Source organism: Sarcophilus harrisii, chromosome 2, assembly GCF_902635505.1.
Source record: "Sarcophilus harrisii chromosome 2, mSarHar1.11, whole genome shotgun sequence".
NCBI classification, from domain to species: Eukaryota; Metazoa; Chordata; class Mammalia; order Dasyuromorphia; family Dasyuridae; genus Sarcophilus; species Sarcophilus harrisii.
The window spans coordinates 55,122,622-55,145,027 of record NC_045427.1 but is presented as its reverse complement, the minus strand read 5'-3'; the positions used below and the strand labels follow the sequence as shown (position 1 = coordinate 55,145,027).

Here is a 22,406-nt window from a genome sequence, read left to right as displayed (position 1 = left end):
AGAGTAAGAGAAAATCTATCATTAAAATTCTGTAAAAGAGCTATTTCAGGATAGGGAATAACTGAGGACAAATGCAATTGAAAGAGAGCAAATGATTGAGCAAGAACAGAGGTTTGGATGTTTAGTTAAGGAAGCCATTCATTTCAAGTCAACAAATATTTGTTAAAGGAAGAACAACTTAAATCACTGAGGCTGACTGAAGAGTAAGTTTAAAATTAATCCACTCATCACCAAGAATGATGAATGAGGGTTAAATGTGGGATGGCCAAGAGAAAACCTTTCTACCCTACAGAATTTCTTAGTCATCCTAAAGTGCTTCACTATTAATGAATAGCCTGCCCTTTCATTTTTTATCTAGCCTTAATCACTGAATGGGTGTTGCCTCAGATGACCTGAGACCCAACAAAGACCTTAGTTTACAAAGACCAAAGTATCTGGGGCCATTACTAATTGTCTAATTGTCCTGACCTATGTCTTGCCACTGGACTCAGATGACTCTGGAGAGTTGAGTGAGACTGATGTCTTTGTCTAATTCACTTAAATCCAATTCATTTATAAGTCAAGATGTAACTCTCCTGATGTCATTGGTCCTCTTCCAGAACAAAGGATGGAAAATAAACAAGCTTGTCTCCTCTTGGTTTAGGACTGAGGTCTTAAGGTATACTTTCTTAAGCTATTTAGAAATTAGAAATTAGAAATAAGCTATTCAGAAATAGCTCGGCTCATTGAATAGTTGTAGTTTCTTTTGGTCATTTGGTTAAATGTTAATACTTGCAAAGTTCTGAGTTTGAATCTTGACTCCCTGGTTACTCTATGACTTTGGGCAAATCACTGAATAATACTGGAGTCTTAGTTTCCTCCTCTGTGACATGAGGGAGGTGGGCTAGATCATTTTCAGTATCCTTTCCAGCTTTCTGGCATTACAGCCTGTGATGCTACACTAATGCTTATCTATGACAGCATCACTTTAATACCTTGGGGACAGAAGGATTTTGGAAACTTAGATTGACAGGTTCTTATAGTGACTTCATTAAAGAAAAGATTTCTTTTGAAGAGCCAAGTGATTCTGCTCCTGTCATCAATGTATAAAATGTGCAGCAGAAAATGCTCTACAAGTATAGTAATAGGGGAAAAAATAGAAACACACAGAATCTCATTAGAAGTCTGTTATAAATTAAATCTTTGAAATAGAATTAAAACGAAGGACAGACAATATGGCATCTGTTTTTATTAAGGTATACTGACCACCAACAGACACAGCCTAAACTCTTATTGTATTTTTGTTAGTCGCTTCAATTCTAGGGAATATAGACTAGCTGATTATATATTGCTAATATCAGGATTTCTGGGCATTTTACACCTGGGGATTTTATATTTTGGCCAATGGAGATGAGAATATTCTGACTTTCACATAAAGCTTATTGGATTTCAATACTTTTAAAATCCTTCACAGAGTGCTATAAGAGTAAAACCAGTACTCTGCCCTCTTAAATAATGCAATGGAAGTCCCATATTATTGCTAAGTTACTTTATTAGAATGAAGAGGCAGTGTGGAATGTTGCAAGAGCTTTTGACCCAGAGGTCTCAGGTTCAAATCCCAGCTGTGTCATTTACTTAACCTGGGTGACACTGATCAAGTCATTTAAACTCTGAGTTTCAATCTGCATCTGAAAATCAAGTGGTTGCACTAGAATCAATGTCTGAGATTCCCTCAAGCTCTACATTTATGATCTAATCCTTTGTAATCTAGCTTCTGATCTCACCACTCAGCTGAGACTAATTTTTTCAATGTTACCAACAATTTCTAAATGACCAAACTCAAAGATCTTTTCTCAGTCTTCACTCTAGGATCTTCATATTTTAACCCTGTCAACCAGTCCTTCCTCCAGCATATTGTCTCCTCTCTTGGCTTCTCTGACCTAGATTTGTCTTGGTTCTCCAATCCATCTGCTTGATCCTTTTTTAACTCCTTTAAGATAATCATTTATCTCCATGAATGGGATATCCCAAATCCTCTATACTAGAGTCTATTATACTCACTCTCCTTCTTGTGAATGAGAATAATAGCAGATCACTTGAAAGTATAGAGCGAAAATTGATAGTGAGCATCTCTGATGATATGGACGTTGATATTATAAAGGGTCTTTATTCCTAATGTTTCGTAAGCAGAAAGCAAAGTTTTCTCTTTGAAAATGAAGAAATATATAGAGTAAAAAAAACAATGGCTAACTGGGATATAAAAAATCTTTGTATTATATTTCTTGGATAAAGGTTTAGGATCTAATATATATAAATAACTTACAGAAATATGTAAGACCAAAAGCCATTCCCAATAGTCAAGAGGTCAAAGGATAGCAATAACTACTTCTCCAAAGAAAAATTATGAACTATTAGAAACTATGTGAGAAAAAAATCATTCAGACAATCAATCAATAAGTACTTATTAAACACCTATTATGTGCTAGGCACTATACTAGAGACTGGGGATGTAATTATTAAGAAAGAATAAGAATGAATTGCTCATAAGGACCTCACCTTCTAACAGGGGAGATAATGAATAAATATGAAAATATATACAGCCACTCTCTAAAACATAAGTGGTCAAAACATATGCACAAATCTTTCTCAAAAGAAGAATCACAGACTATAATAACCATATGAAAAAAATTTCTAAATCACCAATAATAAGAAAAATGCAAATCAAAACAACATTGAGGTTTTACCTCCCATCTTGCAAACAATATACACAATGGCTACATAAAGTAAATGATAAGGAGTGCATTCCAGGCTGGTGGATGGCTAGTGGAAAAATAGGGAGATTAAGAGATAGGAGTTTAGTGAATAAGGAACAGAGGGAAACCAGTTTGATTGGATAGAAAATGACAAAAGATGACAATGGGCAATGCTTTAAGGATTGCAGGAAGATAGGCACACTAGGGCATTGTATGTGGAACTGTGATTTAGGAAGAACTTTTTGGAAAGCAGTTATGTGAATCAAATCACTAAAATATCTATATCCTTTGACCCAGGAATTCTACTGGTTTATACCCCAAAGAGGCTATTGATAAGAAGAAAGTCCCTATATACAATAAAATATTTATAGTAGCACTCTTTGTGTAGCAAAAAAAAAAAATTAGAAACAAAATAGATGCCCTATGATGAATGATTAAACAAATTGTGGTTTGTTGTATTGTGTCCAACTTTTTGTGAGAATCCATTTAGGAATCTCTTGGCAAAGATACTGATGTGGTTTGATATTTTCTTTTCCAGTTCATTTTACAGATGAAGAAACTGAGGCAGACGGGGTTAAGTGACTTGCCCAGGATCCTACAACTAGTAAACATCTGAACTCATGAAGATCAGTCTTTCAGATTCTAAGCGGTCTACTAAATTGTGGTACGTGAATATAATAGAATATTGCTGTGTTATAAGAAATGATGCGTGCGGTGAATGAAGAAAAGCATGGAAAGATCTTTATGAACTGATGCAGAGCAAAGTAAGCAGAACCAAAAAAAAAAAAAATAGACGCAATGATTTTAACATTGTAAATAGAAAGAACCACCACAAAAATCAAAGTGAATATTGCAAAATTACAAAGAATAAGAATGCATGGAGAGAAGAGATATGGGGAGACATTCCTACTCCATCTCTTTGCAGAGGTGGGAAGTCCATAAGTGTGATACATCACACATATTTTTTAGATTTATTCAATTCATTAATTAGTTGTGCTATTTTCCTTCTTTATTTTGTCTTTTAAAACATCATTTGTTAAATGTTTTGGTTCTCTGAGTGGAGGGAGAAAAGGGATACTGTGGAAAATTACGGTGATACAAAAAAAAAGTTTTTAAAAAAGAAAATGTATACAGAATAAAGATAAAAAGATATATATATATATATATATATATACACACACACATATACACATATGTCTGTACAGGAATAATGTCCAATGAGGATGAAGAGGTAGATTGGGACCATATTATGTAGGACTTTGTGTTATTATAAGAAATTAGAAGTATGATGAATACAGAAAAGCACAGAGAAACTTCCATGAATTAATGCAAAGTAAAATAGCAAGAACCAAAAGAACACCATAATGACAACAATGGAAAGAACCACCACAAAACAATGAATGTTGTGAAATTACAAGCAACTAATTTGGCTCTAAAGAAGAAACAGAAGATATGAGAAGTTTGTATACATGGAGGGTCACTAGTGTGAAACATTGCATACCATGTCTGATTTTTTTGACTTATGGTAGATTTTCTTGATGTTTTCCTCTTCTTTTTCTCTCTTAAAAAATTATGGGGGCAGTTAGATGGGGCAGTTAGATGGCCCGGGGGATAGAGCACCAGCGCTGAAGTCAGGAGGACCTGAGTTCAAACATGACCTCATACACTTAACACTTCCTATTTGTATGACCCTGGGCAAGTTACTTAAAACCCCAATTGCCTCAGCAAAAAAAAAAAAAAAAAAATCTGTTATAAAGGTTGATTTTCTAGGAAAGGATAAAGATTGGCTTTCTAGGAAAGGACAGGGGGAAATCTAGGCTTTGTAAAACCAAAGAAATCAATACAATTTAAATTGTATATTTAAAAAGGACAGAAATGAGTGTGGTTATGCTCATCTGTAATACCTGCTCCCAGAGGCAGAGGCTAGGGGTTCACTGGGTTGAGAGTTCTGAAAACTAAACTAACAGATATGTGAGCTAAGTCTGGCACCAACATAGTGAGCCCATGAGTGCAGAAGGGGTTGAGATTTGGACGGTTTCTCCAGGATGTTTAAGGAGGGGGAAAAATTGTCCCATGTCAAAAATGGAGCAGGTCAAAGCTTTCATACTGATCAATGGTGGGATTGAGCTCATGAGTAGTCACTGCATTTTTGGCCTGGGTACAAAAGGAAGACCCTCGCAACCTCTCTTCTCCCCCTGATAAAAAGATAAGACTAAAAAAATTAAAGTTTTTAAAAGATGAAAAGGAAACTATTATCATTAGTTGGTGAAGTTGCTGCTGGAGATGACAAGAAAGGAAAAATTTCAGTCAAAACAAGCATTTAAAAATCTTGTGCAATCAAAGATCAAGGAAGCTTGACAAGCTTAACCCATCAGTGTCTGGCCCTCACTCCCTCTGTATTTTATTATGAAATTCTGAAATCCCTACTGAATACTTGCTCTCTTGAAAAGCCAGCTTCAGACAAAGCCATCGCTCAACTTGAGGTATTAAGTGAAGATTCATAAAAAGACAGCAAGCTAATTATGCAATTACTGAGCCAACTTAACATTGTGTACAGTGGACGAAGCTCAAGGAGCTGAAGGTGAAGCAGGAGGAAGGGAGGATCATGAGGCTGTCCAACTCTTCTCTGCCTCACTCCAGTATTGGCACAGAAGACTATTTGTCATCCATGCTGTTCCCTGCTGTCCCTCTAAGAGGTTTTCTTTATGATTTGACAGGTTTATGCTACTTTTATATTTCTCATGTGGTTTTTATATTTAATATTAGGGGAGAAGAGCCAGTTAAAGCTGGGAAATGATCTATTTTCACCTAAGGTGGCGAATATGGTGATATGAAATTTTCAAACAAGTTTTACATATTTGATATATAGGTTGGGTATAGTGCAGTTTCACAAAGGCAGTGTTAAAACACCTTCTGTGTCTGAGCAAAGAGAATGGCCTGCATATTGGGCTTTCATGGTGTGTGTGTGTGTGTGTGTGTGTGTGTGTATGTGTGTGTATCTATAGAAAGGTCATGGTGGTTTCAATCAGGTCCATTTATTTTGGTACAATCTTTCCAAGTCCTTATTTATGGTCAAGGGCCTCTAATTGTGAAAGAGATAATTTGGGTTTTCAATTTTTCTTCCCAATCCAAACACTTATTAAACACCTAACAATGTGTAAGATCACTAGTAGTATGGGGAAGTGGTAGACTTTGATAATTTCATAAAGTACAAAGATGAAAAATGACCTAAGCCTTACCCTCAGGGGTAGATTTCTAATCTAATACAAAGATTAACCATTTTTTGTGTCATGGACCTCTTGTAGAGATCTAGGAAAGCCTAGGGACCTTTAACAATGCACAAAACTGAATCTATAGGATTACAACAGAAACCAATTAAGTTGAAATACAGTTATCAAAAAATTAATAATATCTAGCATTTATGTAGATCTTAAAAGTTTGCATAGCACTTTACGCATATTATCTAATTTGCTTTTTACAATAACCCTGGGAGGTAGGTGTTATAAAAAAAATTAGGTTCTTGGACCTCAGGCTAAAAAGCTCTGCTCTAAGAGGAAAACTATGACTTAATATATGCATATGGGAAAGTGTGACACAGGCAAAGGAGAAATCTGATATTGAATATAATCTACTATATTCAGATTCTTCAAATTTTGGGAATAATTCATATTCTACAGTGCTACAGAATTTACATAGCACTTTCCTCATAATTATTGAAGAGGAAAGAGAGATATTAAAGGCTATTGGACCCTATCTTCAACACCTATAAAGCTAACTGGTCTGGGTTTCATTCATTCACTCCCTCACTCACTCATTCCTTCCTCCCTTCCTTTATTCACTCATTCATCCTTTCATTCATTCACTCATTCATTCCTTCATTTAGGGATTCATTGGCCCTCTCCTACCCAGCAGAGCTATGTATTGCCTCATCAAATAAACCACCAACATAGAGAATCTCCCTGGTTCGGTGGTCACCATCAGTCTTGGGATTTTGCCCTCACTGAGATTGGTTAGCACATAATAGTGATAAAGCTAAACAAATCCAGATGGAACCAATGCTTAAATAAATCAACTCCTATTCTAGTCTGACTTGGGTTGGCCATTTGGTATTTAATCAGTGAGTAAATTTGAGGATTAGTTTATTATCTAAAACAGATTTACACGGCCCATTCTCCTATCTTAGGCTGACCTTTGGATCAAAGAATTGGGCTCAATATTTGCTGTATTAGTCAATTGAAAGAAATTAACAAACTAAAAACCTACTCAGATCTGACCAGCTTTGACTTGTTGGCTCCCAGTCCAATCCGCTTTTCTATGTAAATCCTTTTTTCCCCCCTCCCTACTTTTGGATTTATGTATTAGGAGAAATAGTATAGCCTTCCTTCTCAAGTCTCCTGTTTTTGAACACTCAAAACCCTACAGATATTCCCTACTTCTCCAACTCCCTTGATTAGAATTAGTAAGGATTAGGTCAAGAAGTAATACTGGTTTGCTCTAAGTTCTGAACTTCTGACAGCCCAGAAGAGACAAGTTCCCCTTCAAGAGAACAGATAAGCACTAGTCTTGTACTTTCGATTCTTCTGAAAGGGAACAAGGCCAAGTTCTGCAGGCTGTCTTTTATGAATATAAAATTTAACAAGCCAACAGAGGGATCTTTATAGAAATGTAATATCAACTGAGTAAAAATAGATAAATAAACTCAGTTTTTCATAATTGAATAGACCAGGGACTCTCCCATTCCTTTCCCATATATATACCCCCAAACCCTATCAAGAACTCAAGGCAAAAAAACTGTCTTTCATTGTTGTGCAGGTTGCACGAGACGGAGTCCTGGAAGGAATCCTTGGAAGAAGCACAGAACAGTGAGAAGTGCCCATAAAATTTTCAATAAGGAAAAAATTTCAAGTCCCCATTAATGTATCACAGGGCTTCTGAGTGGAGGAACAGTCTGTAAATAGCTCTCCATCTTGCATGTACTACACTCTGGAGGTTGGAGAGACTATATAAAGCACGTTCTGGTGTGCCTAGCTAAAAGCACGGCCTGCAGCTCTGGTTGGCTCATGAGTTAAAGGAATTTTTGAATATGTTTTTACTTCAGAAAAAGGCAGCTTTGTGGAAATAGAGCAAGCTGAGAATTTAGAGTCTGAAGACAAGGATAAAAATCCCCGCTCTGCTCCTTTCAACCTGTGAGATCTTGGGCAAATAATTTCCTCTGTATGGGTCCCAGTTTCTTCATCAGTAAAAGGAGATTGAGTGGGGAAGATGTAGAAGGGAAGGTCATTCTAGATGGTTTCTTAGGATCCAGGAGAATGTAAGCTCCCTGGGGACAGGACTCTTATTTTTGGCTTTATATTCCCAGTGTCGGGCACAGAGCCAGGTATAATATAGGCAGCATTTAATAAATGAATATGTGGTAACGTGCTTTCTGTGGGAGTTCCATTTTAAATAAAATTGTAACATGGCAGCCCTCATGTGGCCCTGTGGACCCTTGTAGTCATAATATTCACTGGATGAAATGTCTGAAATTTCTAAGCACCCCAAAATAGAAATTGACAGCCCAGAAGAGACAAGTTCCCCTTCAAGAGAACAGATGAGCACTAGTCTTGTACTTTAGATTCTTCTGAAAGGGAACAAGGCCAAGTTCTGCAGGCTGTCTTTTATGAATATAAAATTTAACAAGCCAACAGAGGGATCTTTATAGAAATGTAACATCAACTGAGTAAAAATAGATAAATAAAGTTATTTTTCATAATTGAATAGGTTCACTTTTGGTACAGTTTTCTTAGTCATTCTAGATTTTTGAAACTTGTGCAAGAGTTAGTATGGTAGACATATTGTAGCAAGGCCAGGACTATGACACTGCCTGTATTTCCTACAATTAGGACTTTTCCAAAGGCAGTGGATAGCTGGCTAAAAGAGTATATAACAAGAGTATAAAAAAGAGTGAATTCCAAATTGCTTCACAATTCACCTTCTAGTAAATCTATCTTTCCAGCAACCTCTCCAGCATTGACTATCTCTATCTTGGCCAATTTGCTGGGTGTGAAGTGAAACGTTAGTCATTTTATTTATGTTTTTCTTGCGATTTGGAGCATTTTAAGTCTTCTTCAATGGCTCATCATTCATTCAGTCAAAAAGTAGATGCTCATTAAGCACCTACTATGTGTCAGACACTGTGTGTACTGGGGATACAAAGAAACATAAAAAATCATCCTCATTCTTAAGGAATCCATAAATAAATGGGGTCAACACATGCAAACAACTATATACAAATAAGTTATAGACAGGATAAATTGTAAATAATCAACAGAAGGACTCTCTTTTCTCTTTTCCTCTCTTCCCTCCTTAGTCAACTAGAAGACTTATCTAAAACAGTGGAATAGGAAATATTGAGTTTTTGTCTGGCTTTCCCACTGACTGACTGGGTGGTTCTGGACAAGTCCCTCCCCATCTCTGGGTCTCAGTTTGTTCCTCTCTAAGATGAGAGGATTGGATGAGCTGATATCTAAGACTTCTCCCACTTCTCCCAAAATTCTATGATCCACAAATGAGATTTTCTCACCTAAAAGAGGGCATGGATTGCTGACTATGATCAGCCAATTCTTTCCACAGAAAATAGCCCAGGCACTATACTTAATGGAAAGCTACATGCATTAAAAGACTTGATTCCTGAACCATTTGAGCCAAAGTAGTTGTAACTCTATTAACTCTTCCCTCTCCACAACTAGGTCTGGTGAGATTTGGGAGGCTCCAAGTAACAAATAAACTTTCCCAGTGCCAACTCTACCCCTGTTGTCCCACCTACCTGCTTTTCTGAAAGATTTTTGGAACTGTAACATGTCCATTACTCTATAGTTTGGTTAATGTCTGCTCGCTGTTTTATCTTTGAGTTAAGAGTGTGACTATTTCACCAGTTTCTTATCCTGCACAGTTCATCATGGCCCACTTGTGAATAGGGATCCACATACGAATTCCTCTCTCCTAATGGTTTTAACTTTCTTTGTTAAGTGGAATTGGCTTTAAAGAGTGTTTACATAACATTTTTGTCAGGATTCTGTCTGAGTGTCCAGAGCACTAGCTATACAATTTCCATTCAGCCTTGCTCAGGCAACCTTCCTCTGAGATCTCAGTCTTTTGAATATTTTTTTTAGTTACTTTCATAGGATGCTATAATTTAGAGCTTGAAAGGGTCATCTAGCCCAATTTCTTTTTTTCTTTTTTTTTGATAAGTGAGGAAACTGAAATCTGGAAAAATTTCACATTCTTAGTACTGTTTTTGCTTGTACGTGTGCTTCAATGTCTCCTTTCCCCTTTCCCCTCCTCCATGATGAACTCCTTAAGAGCAGGATCTGTGTCTTCTTCTTCATCTTCACTTCCCCACCAGCATCTAGGTTAGGTCAGAGCCCTGCTTACAGTAGGTATCAAATGACTGCTTATCTAATTGAATTGAACTGAAACCTCTCTAACTACAGGTCAACTAACTTCTTTCCAAACTCTTCCTGGCCCTCGCACTAAATGGTCAATTATCTTTAGTGCCCTGTGTGGAAAGTCAGCTGTTATAGCTATCTTTTGTTTCCCTTTCCTGGCTGGAAGTTTCCCTCTCCCTTCCCCTGGAATAGAATTGCTAGTGGTTGGCTTCTGATTTAAGGTTCAATCAGCCAATTCAAATTAGACATGAAAAATACATACAAGGAATAGAAATGAGGATTATTTGCTGTCTGATATTCTCCAAGGGACTTACCTCCATCTTTTTTCCAGATATAACTCTTTTTAGGATAATTTAGGAAAACATGGTCTACAAAATTGTTTTCCCGCTGTCTATGTGGCAACCCTTATTTATAGAGATTTTCTCTTGGGAGCAGGGATTTTAATCTTTTAATTTTTAATGTTAACAACTACCTTTCTAAAAATAAAAATACTTTTCAAAGTAATACCTTAAAAAAAATGAAGGTAAAGTGGTAGAAAAAATACTGTATTTAGAGTGAAGACTTATTTACTTAACCTTGGACCTTACCTAAAACTTCTGACCTTGGAGAAACCACATCACTGTACTGGAGCTCAGTGCCCCATCTATCAAATGAGTTAGATTACATCTTAATCTTCCAATTGCCAGTGGCCTCCCTCTCAAACTATTTTGTATTTAACTTTCATATATATTCACATTTATTAACTTTTTAGTTATAGAGTATTTAGCATTGTGCTTAACATCTAGTAGGTACTTAATAAATGTTTATTGACTAATATGCTATATATATATATATATATATATATATATATATATCTTTGTACTGTCTTCTTCAGTGTACCCCCCCCTATAGGGGGCCCATGTATAGGGCCCCCTATAGATAGCTCCTAAGTAGGGATTGTTTCATTCTTTGTATTTGCTTCCATCTAGCACAATATGTATTTTAATTGGTTTATTAGATGATCTTTATGTCTCTTTCAGTTCTAGATCCTGTGAAAATCTATCAAGGAATTGGAATCCCTAAGTTAGAAGGTCATTTAGTTCAACTTACTTAGATCCCTTAGTGGGTTAATTATCACTAGAGATTTTAAAGGGAACTGGATGAACATTTGTCAGGGATGCTATCAGTTCTGGTTGGATTAAATGGTTTCATTTAAAAAATATTTTTATTTTATTTTCAGTTCCTAATTTTCTCCCTCCCCTAGCCCTGCCTCCCTATTCATTGAGAAGGCAGGAAATCTAAAATCTATTACAGACATGAAATCACACAAAACACATTTTCCCATTAGCTATGTGTAAAAAAAAAAAAGGGCGGGAGAGAAAAAGAAAGAAAAAACTTTCCATGTGGACTCTGAAATCTCATTTCTCTATCTGGAGATGGATAGCATTTTCTATCATGAATCCTTTGGAATTGTGGCGAGTCATTGGAATGATCAGTTACTAAGTTTTTCCTTATTGATTATTGTTACAATATTGTTGTTACTTCATAAATTATTATTCTGGTTCTGCCCATTTCACTTTGCATCCGTTCATATAAGTCTTCCTAGGTTTTTCTGAAATGTTTCCCTTTACAATTTCTTATAACACAATTGTATCACATTCATTTACTATAACTTGTTCAGACATTCCCCAGTTGATGAGCATCCTTTCAATTTCCATTTCTTTGCTATCACAAAAAGAGTTATAGAAATATTTTTGTGTACATGGATTCTTTTCTTCTTTCTTTAATCTCTTTGGAATATGGTCCTAGTCTTCTTGGATCAAAGGGAAAAAGCATGCATAGTTTAATAGCTCTTTCAGCATAGTTCCAAAATGCTTTTCAGAATAGTTAGACCTGTTCACACCTCTACCAATCATAGTACAACAGTATATCTATTTCCTTACCTCCCCTCCAGCATTTGCCATTTTTCTTTTCTGTCATCTTAGGCAATTTGATGGATAGGAGGTGGTACTTCAGAGTTTTTATAATTTACATTTCTTTAATCATTAGTAATTCAGAGCATTTTTTCATATCACCGTCAATAGCTTTGATTTCTGCCTTTGAAAACTGCCTGTTTATGTCTCTTGACCATTTATCAATCATTAAATAACCTTTTAAAGATAATTTTTGCTCAGTTTCCTATATATTTGAGAAATTAAACCTTTTCCAGAGAAACTTACTATATCAGTTCCCCTCCCTATTCCCTCTCAAACTCTCAGGTTCTTGTTTTTCTTCTAATTTTAGCTTGTTTGTACAAAGACTTTTAAATTTTATATTATCAAAATTATCCATTTTACCTCCTGTGAACTTCTCTGTCTCTCATTTGGTCATGAAGTTTTCCTCTAACCAGAGTTTAGGTAATTTCTTTCATTCTCCACTAATTTGTTTGTGATATCACCCTGTATGTCTAAATCTTGTGCCCATTTTGAGCTATCTCGGTACACAGTATGAGATATTGATCTATGTCTAGTTTAACCCAGACTACTTTCTAGTTTTTCCCAGAAGCTTTTGTACAACAGTGAGTTTTTGCTCCAATAACTGGGATCTTTGGGGTTATTAAACATTAAGTTACTATGTTCCCTTTCTTCTGAATATCATGTACCTAATCTATTCCATTGATCAACTTCTCTGTTTCTTATCCAACATTAAATTGCTTTGATGATTACTACTTTGTAGTATGATTTGACATCTGGTACTGCTAGTCCCTCTTCCCTTTTTTTTTTTTTTCATTGATTTCCTTGATATTCTTGACCTTTTGTTCCTCCAGAAAAATTTTGTCTTTTTTTTCTAGCTCTGTAAAATAATTCTTTTTTTGCTCAGTATAGCACTGAATAAGTAAATTAATTTAGGTAGAATTGTTTGGTAGTTTGATTGAGTATCAAACAATTTCTGAGGTTTCTTCCCAAATCCATGATATTGTGGTTCTTAAGACATTGCATAATGGGATAGCCAGATTTTGAAGGGAAGTTTTTCTTTACAAGTCCAAATCTCTCTCCTCTAATTTCTTCTTATTGTTGCTAATTCTACCTTGTTGGACTGAGGCAGGCTAAGCTGAATCCCCCATTTCCACGACGGTTCTCAAATATTCGAAGATGGCTATCATGTCTCTGTATAACGTTTTTGTTTTTCCTCTTTGCTAAACACCACAAGGTTTCAAGCCATTTCATAGAACTGGAGACCTCTCTTTGCCATTAAAGCATTGGACCTTTTCTGAGAATAGTAATTCCACTCTGTAAACAGGAACCAGGGAGACAACATCACAAGAAATGACCTCTCTCTGAGTTTTTGTGTCAGAACTTTGAGCAAACAGCTTTTCCCCAAAATCTCCTTCTCATTATATGCAGTCAGGTTCTTTTTATTAACCATAAATAAAAATCATGCAAGAGGAAAGGTCAGTCAAGCCAATCATTTCCTTGACTTCCCCACAAACAGATCTCTTACTGAGTAAAAAGCTGCTTCTCCCCAGGACCTGGACAAGAGTTCTCTGAAGGAGGAAATCTAATGAAGCAGGGACCAAATCAGCAACTGCCTAGAGGAATTTGGCCCTCTAACTTTCCTTTCTGAATGGTGAAAAGAAAGTGATCTGCTTTACATCCTTGCTTCTCTGAGAAGTTTGAGAAGGAGAAAACTGTAAAATGGAAAAGGATGGGAGTTTTGAGAACAATTCAATTTGTTTTATTAAATGAACATTTATTACACATTTAGACCTGCAAAAACTGTATTAAGGCCTGGGAATATAAAGACCAAGAAAAATCCATACAGTCTCTGGCTTCAGAGTTTCTATTTGATTAGAATATACATACTGAACATATTCAGGGCCCAACCCAGGGCTGCAAAGAGCTGCCCATGAGCACATCTTCCTCTGATGCAGCACATTGTCTCTTCATGGAGCACCATACTCAAAGTTTGTGCAGTTTTGGAAAACCATGACAGAGAATACACTATTTTGGTATAAGGGTTAAAGTTCCAAAGTCCCTTCTAAGCAGAATGCATAATTTTAGGACAGGTGTCTAATAAACTTATTAAATGAATGCCATATTCAATATTATTGATATATCAATAGTTCAAGGATCTGTGATTTTGATGGTGTGGGAATACCCTTCACCAAAACAAATTGTAGCCCTTTAATAATATACAATTGAATCTGAGGCTTAGAAAATATTATCTCACAGATGATAATCAAAATACTTTATTTACATTAACACAATCTTTGTCGTTTATGAAGAGATTTTCTATGTATTAGGGATTCTGAACCTAGCATTTGTAGACGCGATAGGTTTTAGTTGTTCTCTGAACTTGGATGGGAAAAATTTTACATCTTTGTTGTCACAACTCTCTAACTGAAATTTAGCCTTTTCTTCAATGAGTACATTGTACATGGCTATATAATGAGTATAGCACATCCATGTAACAGATGAAAACTGAGGCTCAGGTTAAGTAAAGTAGAGGAGCAATGTTTTTCTAATTTCCAATTGAGTGCTCTTTCCTCTCTATATGGAGAAAGAAAAGAAGAAAGAGAGAGGGGGGCTAAGAGAGAGAGGGGGGAGAAAAGTGAGAGAGAGGGGAAAGAAAGAGAGAAGGATGAGAAAGGAAGTCAGGGAGAAAGAGAGACAGGGAGGGAGGAAAAGAGAAAGAGAGAGACACACAGAGAGAGAGACAGAGACAGAGAACAGAGAGACAGAGACAGAGAATGTGTAGGAGTGCTGCTTTCTTTTGGATAAATGGAAAGAAATGGAAAATTCAGAGATGAGCTCGTAAAAACTTGCTCTATAAGAAAGGTGTGAGTAGGAGAATATATGAAGGAATACAGATTAAAGTAGAAAGCCATCTGTGGATGTCAGTGCACATTTGCTGAATAATAATATACATGGTGTTATGCCAGACAGCACAAGGAATGTGGAGGAAATGTGGGACACTCCTGCCTTTAAGAAGCCTGTTGTCTTACAGGATGTTCCAAAACTCAAGAGAGGTACCCTGGGATAGTGGATAGCTAAAAGGTTGGCTTTGGACTTAGACCCACCTGAACTCATCACAGCTCAGTGGAAGAGGGCTTGTACTTTTGAGTCTGAGTTCTTGGTTCTAATTCCAGTTTTGTAAATTTGGGCAAGTTCCATAATTTCCCTTGGTCTTACTTTCCTCAATTTGTAAAATGAGTCTTAGCTGGACTAATGACTTCTAAAGCTTCTTCCAGCTGTAAATCTATGGTCCCATCTGTCAGTGATATAGACTCTCACCCTCCTCAGCTTTCTTTAATAAGTTACCTATTGCTCCTCTGTTTCAGGGAAGGGAGTTTCCATATTGAGAGGTCCTTGAGCTGATAAATCAAAGGTCTGGCCCCCACCCCATTCCCTATGAAGAAAGAATTATACATAGATTTTTGTGTTTGTTTGTTTTTTGGTCTAGACCTATAATTTCCCCAGTCTTTCTACTGGTTAATATTGGCAGCTCATTTGTAATTCATATTCTTGGAGCAATGCCTAGGCAAGAGAGAGTTTAAGACTCTTGTTTATGGTCACAAAGCTAGTTTATGTTCAAGAAAAGGCATGAACCTATCTTTACTGAAGGGAAACAGCAAGGCTTTCTATAATGTTCCCTGGTTCTAAGTTGGGCTCCCCTTCCCACCCTCCCTGCCATGAGTGTCTAGTCTACCGAGTCCCACCAAGACCAGTGTCTCCTGGCAAATATGCATGGGGGTGATTTATTTTGGGCTGTGGGGGATTGGGAGTGTTTGCTGTTAATATATTTTCCTAATTTAATACTACCTTTCTATCTTAAATAAATTCTCCTTTTTACCACTACAATGTCATGTCATATCTATGAATAATTATTGGCTGGTTATGGAAAATATATTCAAAGAGGAGCATTCATTAAAAAAAAAAAAAAGACTTGAACCTAGAACTTCTTGACTCCAAAATCAGTCCTGTAGCCATTATGTCACACATCCTCTCCTCTATATACCTGGATGAAAATATTGAGCCTAGTTTTTAAATTCCCCTGTAGACTGCACTATCTTAATCTCTTATGATAAGCACTAGTCATTTCTGAAATAGCTGAATGGGGTGAGGGATTCAATCTCCTGGCTGCCGGAGTAGGAGAAACTGCCTGGATTATAATGCCACCTTTTTAACTTTAGGGAAGGGAACTAATACTCTGAGAAATGGAGGGACTTGCCCAAAGTCACACAGATATCTGTCACCACTGAGAGCTGAATTCAGATTGACTGGCTCCAAACCCAGGGTTCTTTCTCCCATAAACTTGCACTCTATTTACTTTGAACTAATTGACCCAGCAGAAGATAATTGAAGTGAGCAAATTTCCTGATTATAATAATCATCATAATTATTAATCAATTTTATATGATAGTTAGGGTCTTATAGAGTTGTCTGGGGCAGTCACCTAGACTCACACAGCTAGGATTTGTTAGAGGCAGGACCCAAATTTTTGTGGCTTCAAAGCCAACTTTCTATTCACAATGCTGGGGATGTATAGCACACCATACTTCAGTTATTCCAAAGAGCTTTCACATATCTTATCTTTGAACTCAATCAAAACATTCCACCTAATATAAACTTTGGAGGTTAGGGCAGAGAACATTGAGCCAATCTGCATACCCTACCTACTTTGTTCTTTTAAAAAAAAAATTTATTTTGCAAGGCAATTGGGGTTCAGTGACTTGCCCAGGGTCACATAGCTAGGATGTGTTAAGTATCTGAGGCCAGATTTGAACTCAAGTTCTCCTGACTTCCGGGCTGGTGGTTTATCCTCTGTACCACCTAGCTGCCCCTCTGCCTCATTCTTGATCCTTTCTCAAGGAGGTCAGCACCTGTCTTCCCTCTCCTCCCCTACTCCTGAACTTCTTATTCTAGGAGATAGATGTGCTAGTATTATCCCCACAGTCACACATGTCACATGTTGTTCATCCTTTGTTTTCAAAAAGGATAGATAGCATCATGGAGGAATGTCTTGACTAGCATGTGAATTGGATTTAAATGAGGCAGAATTATATAAAGTCATCAGCCTCATTCCAGTGGTGAGGCAAAAGTCAGGCCCATTGACTGGCCTGGAATGCTATAGATGACCTTTTGACGTGACCAAATTTTCAGTCACATAGAAAGTAAGTATCTGAGGTGAGATTCGAACTTAGTACTTACTCACTGGGGTTGATAAGTTGCCTATTCAGCCCTCTTTGTAGTGGCTAGAAACTGGAAACTGAGTGGATGCCCATCAGTTGTAGAATGGCTGAATAAATTGTGGTATATGAATGTTATGGAATATTATTGTTCTGTAAGAAATGACCAACAGGATGATTTCAGACAGGCCTGGAGAGACTTACACGAACTGATGCTGAGTGAAATGAGCAGGACCAGGAGATCATTATATACTTCAACAACAATACTATATGATGACCAGTTCTGATGGACCAGGCCATCCTCAGCAATGAGATCAACCAAATCATTTCTAATGGAGCAGTAATGAACTGAACCAGCTACGCCCAGAGAAAGAACTCTGGGTGATGACTAAAAACCATTACATTGAATTCCCAATCCCTATATTTTTGCCCACCTGCATTTTTGATTTCCTTTACAAGCTAATTGTACAATATTTCAGTCTGATTTTTTTTATATAGCAAAATAACGGTTTGGTCATTTATACTTATTATGTATCTAATTTATATTTTAATATATTTAACATCTACTGGTCATCCTGCCATCTGGGGAAGGGGGTGGGGGGTAAGAGGTGAAAAATTGGAACAAGAGGTTTGGCAATTGTTAATGCTGTAAAGTTACCCGTACATATAACCTGTAAATAAAAGGCTATTAACAAAAAAGAATTATAATGGTTGTTATAAGTAGAAATAAAAGAGGCACCAAGAAAAAAAAAGATAAGTTGCCTATTAAGAAGCACTTCATATTTGGGGGTTTTGAGAGAACAAGCAATTTCATTTATTTAGTTGACCAATAAAAAAAAAGTATTGAGCCAGATTTTCCTAGAGGCTGTAAAAGCATCAGATTTAGCGTTTAGGGCTGGAAAGGCTCTGTGAATCAGTCAATCAACACTTATTAAATGCTAACTTGGGGCATCTCTTACCTCATAATTTCCATGTTCCTAGTCCTCCAATAAACAGCGTGGAAAGAGGGTTCTTAGGAAGCAATGGGAAGGCAAAATCTCTTTTGGACAAAATTTTGGAATAGGACTAATCCTGAGAAATTAAAAAAAGATTTTGTGCCATCTGGATAAAGGGACAAGGGGTGAAAGTTGAAAGCTCATGAGGGGACTTAGAAGCAGCTCTTGGGAGGGGCTATTTCTAGTCCATTCTGAATGTTATGTTAGCATCTGCTGAAAATTCTTTGGGCTAGCTGGGTGGCACTTGGGATACAGGGCCAGGCCTGGAATGAAGAAGGTTCATTTTCCTGAGTTCAAATATAGCCTCAGACACTTACTAGCTGTGTGACCCTGGGCAAGTCACTTAATCCTGTTTCCCTCAGTTTACTCATCAGTTAAATGAGCAGGAAATGGTAAACTATTTTAGTATCTTTGTCATGAATACACCAAATGGAATCATGAAGAGTTGAACGTGACTCAACAACAACAAGAAAAATCTACCAGTTGTTTTGGAAAGGCAAAATGCTATATCAAAATAAGTAATAGGAAATACTCAAAAGAAAATTCAATCCCTGCTCGAGTGGAAATAAAACCAGAAATTTTCAGGAAAGTAATTAGAAAGCAAGAACAAAGCTTTATAAAAAGCCTGAAAGAGAAGAGCAAAAATAATTACAAAAACAAAGCCTTTACTATATCTAGTGGCTAGTCCTTCTCCTCTAACTTGTATTTATTTATCTGTGTATGTAAGGGGCAGCTAGGTGGTGCAACAGATAAAGGGCTAGGTCTGGAGTTGGGAAGACTCCTTTTCCAGATTCAAATTTGACCTCAATCACTTACTAGCTAAGAAATCCTAGGTAAATCACTTAATCCTGTTTGCCTTAGTTTCCTCATCTGCAAAATGAGTTGAAGAAGGAAATTGGCAGACCACTCCACTCTCTCTGCCAAGAAAATACTGAAAACTCCACAACAAAAACTTGTGTACATGTTATCGCTGTTAGAACATAAACTCCTTGAAAGCTTTCCCAACTAGATCTTTGACAACTGTCATCCACAATTCAATTCAATGAACGATATATATATATATATATATAAACTGTCCCTATGCTTTCCTTGGATCTGGAAATCATGGGTCTTAATGTGGATCTGCACCTGCTTTCCATCTTGACCTTAGCGACTTAGCCATATCTCTTGAGATATTCTATTTCTTGCTAGGGTCACATAGCCAGTATGTATCAGAAGCAGAATTGGAAGTCAGATTTCCTGACTCCAGGGCTGATTATCTGCTACTTCACATATACTTCTTAAAAAGTACTTATTAAATCCCAACAATTTAGTCAGGTACTGGGGACAAAAATCAAACGGTCCCTGCCCTCAAGGATTCTATGGAAGAAAACAATAAAATTAAACAAAGAATAAAGACAGATAACTTCAGAGTCAGGGAGGGGAAGCAAGGAGTGAGGACACTAGCACTGGGGTAGCACAGTAGGAGGCTCTCAGTTTGGGAGGATCTGAGGAGGCAGGATGCTTTCCTGATGGCTTCAGCTCAAGCCTCTCTGAATCTCTTTTTTCATCTGCAGAATTAGGAGATTGGCCTAGATTTCTGAGTTCTCTTCTTGCTCTAAAATGCAACAATCCATTGAGCAGGCACAAATGTGGAATGTCTTGGAACGGCTACAGGCCATGTTACAGCCCTTGCTTACAAACTCAGATAAGGATGAATGGAATCCATGTCAATGGTCCCAACAGAACTCTTGTGTCTCTGCATATGACTGAAGCCCAGGTAGACCATCTTGGAAAGCAATTGTTGTTGTATAACATTTCAGACCTGCTAAAGTGCTTCCTCTATTGGTTATTTCCAGTTTACCCCATAGATTTCTTGTTTGTACATAGCTGTTTTTCATGTTGCTTGCATCATTAGACTGTGAGTTCCTTAAAGGTAGGAACTTTTGCCTTTCTTTGTATTCCCAGCGTTTAGCACAGTGTCCAGTAGATGTTTAGTACATGTTTATTGACTGATTAAAATTCTTCAGAGTTCTGAATTATTAAGTTGTTCTTTGATCAAATGGATCTATGATCTCATTAACGCGAGCATTTTCTCTGATAATATTATTCATGAGGGAGTGGGTGCTAGTAAATGTTTAACAACTGACTCTTTCGGGGTGGGGGGGAATGTACCCATGTACCCATACTTTGAAGTTTAATTTTCATTATTCACATTTTATCTATTACTTTTTTTAAATCTAGACAATCAATAAAACAACAAATTAAAAGTTTTGCTACTTTTCCCAGTATAAATGCTCACACTGAAAATTTAATAATTATCCAAATCCTAGGAATCTTGTCCAATACACCATTATATTTGTATCTGCCCATCTGACTGACATTTAAAGTCTTTAGGCCACCAGAAGGGCTCCACCCTGCTTGCTGGGATCATTCTTTGCTTTTTCATACAGTTGAGAGGTCACCAGTGGAACCTGCTGGCTCATCCCATGCTCAATACATCTTTTTTTCTCCTATACATTAGTTCACTCAAACTAACCTTAATAGCAGAGAGACTTCACAGTGTATTGGATAGGCAGTTGGTCTTAGGGCCAAGAAGACTGAGTTTAAGTCCTTCTTATGATGGTAAACCAAGTCACACAACTACTCATTGCTCTAGAGCAGAAGTATCAAGACACACCAGCAATACTCCAGGATGGATTGAATTGGATTAAAGTGTAATTGGAACATATTTAACAAAATAAAAATATAACAGAACATAGATAATGTTTACATGTGCTTTTCTAAGTCAATATGGAGCCCACAGGAGTGGCCCCTGCTTTTCTATTTGAATCTGATCCCACTGGTTCAGGGAATTATCTAACTCAAATAGAAATGAGGGCCATTTATTTGTACAGAAGAATCCTAATGGGCTCCAATATTGACTTGGAAAACCACATATTAACATTATCTATGTCCTGCTATATTTTTATTTTGTTAAATATTTTCCAATTACATTTTGATCTGATTCCTTAATCAATCCTTTGTTTGCCATCACCACTCTAAACTAGAAATTTCAGAGAAGGTTCTAACCTGCATCAATATGGCGAGTCTCCTACGTCAATGAAATCACAGCTCTAAATCTTACCGTGAGCTAAATGACAATTTTAAAATGCTGCCATTACTGTCAAAAAGACTTAATTTTTCACCTTTTCAAAATTAAACCAGAATAGAAAATGTAGCAGATTTTGAATTTTCTTTATGAAATCCTGAAATAGCTCAATAATTTAAGTAGGCATGAATGTTTAGATGAAGAATAGATGTTATTATGTTTCCCTATCTTGGACATGTTTAGAACTTTTGCTTCTTTGCAAAATAGTAGATCAGAAGAAGAAGAAGAAGGAGAAGATGGGGGCCTGAATTTAGAGCTGGAGAGGACTTAAAAATCATTCTTGTCCAACATTCATTTTTCCGATGAGGATACTTGAGGTCAGAGAAGGAAAATGAGTTGGCAAGATCACCCGAGGTCACCAAGCTTCTTTGATGGCAAACTAAGGGCTCTTTCTACTAGACCCATGTGCCTCTCATATGGCTAAAGAGATGAATGTAAGCCCTCATTCTTTAAGAGGCACAGATTACCTGGGAATAATTGAGGTCATAAGAAGAGCTGAACAGGTATTATGCTTACTTAATATCATAAAAATGAAGCTAGGAATTCTAGGAAGGGCCCATTTCATGGTTCTTATTAAGGCCAATCTCTCAAATGGTCTGTCCCTTTGTACCCTGTTAAATCAGGAGAGCAGCAATCATAGATATAAACCCAGTGCAGCTATTTCCAGTAGGATATTCTTAGGTCCTTCTGCCAAAGAAGGACCCAACTAAATGAACAGCAATCATACCTTTGTTAGGTTCTTTATGGTTTGAGAGCCTGGGAATTGTTCTTAAAGGATAGATAACTTACCTGAAGAAGAATTCCTTGTCTGCTCCAATGTTTTAAGGCTTTCTTTCTTCAGAATAAGAATTATTGGTAATTCCTTATCTGAAATGAGAAAAAAATTATACAAAATTACTTGTGAAAACAAAGATACAATATCATTTAGCATAAAGGCTTCCAACTTTCTCTGCTGTCCATATGTGAGGAATTTGA

The 22,406-nt window shown here is 36.8% G+C and overlaps 1 protein-coding gene across 2 annotated transcripts in view; it reads right to left on the bottom strand.

The window, feature by feature from the left end:
* SMPD3 (sphingomyelin phosphodiesterase 3) overlaps nucleotides 1-22,406 on the bottom strand; it is a 255,911-nt gene that overhangs the window by 127,492 nt on the left and 106,013 nt on the right. For both annotated transcript variants that reach the window (XM_003758442.3, XM_031950214.1), the window contains exon 2: nucleotides 22,221-22,298. The gene's annotated coding sequence lies outside the window, so the exon portion shown is untranslated. The remainder of the gene's footprint in view (nucleotides 1-22,220; nucleotides 22,299-22,406) is intronic.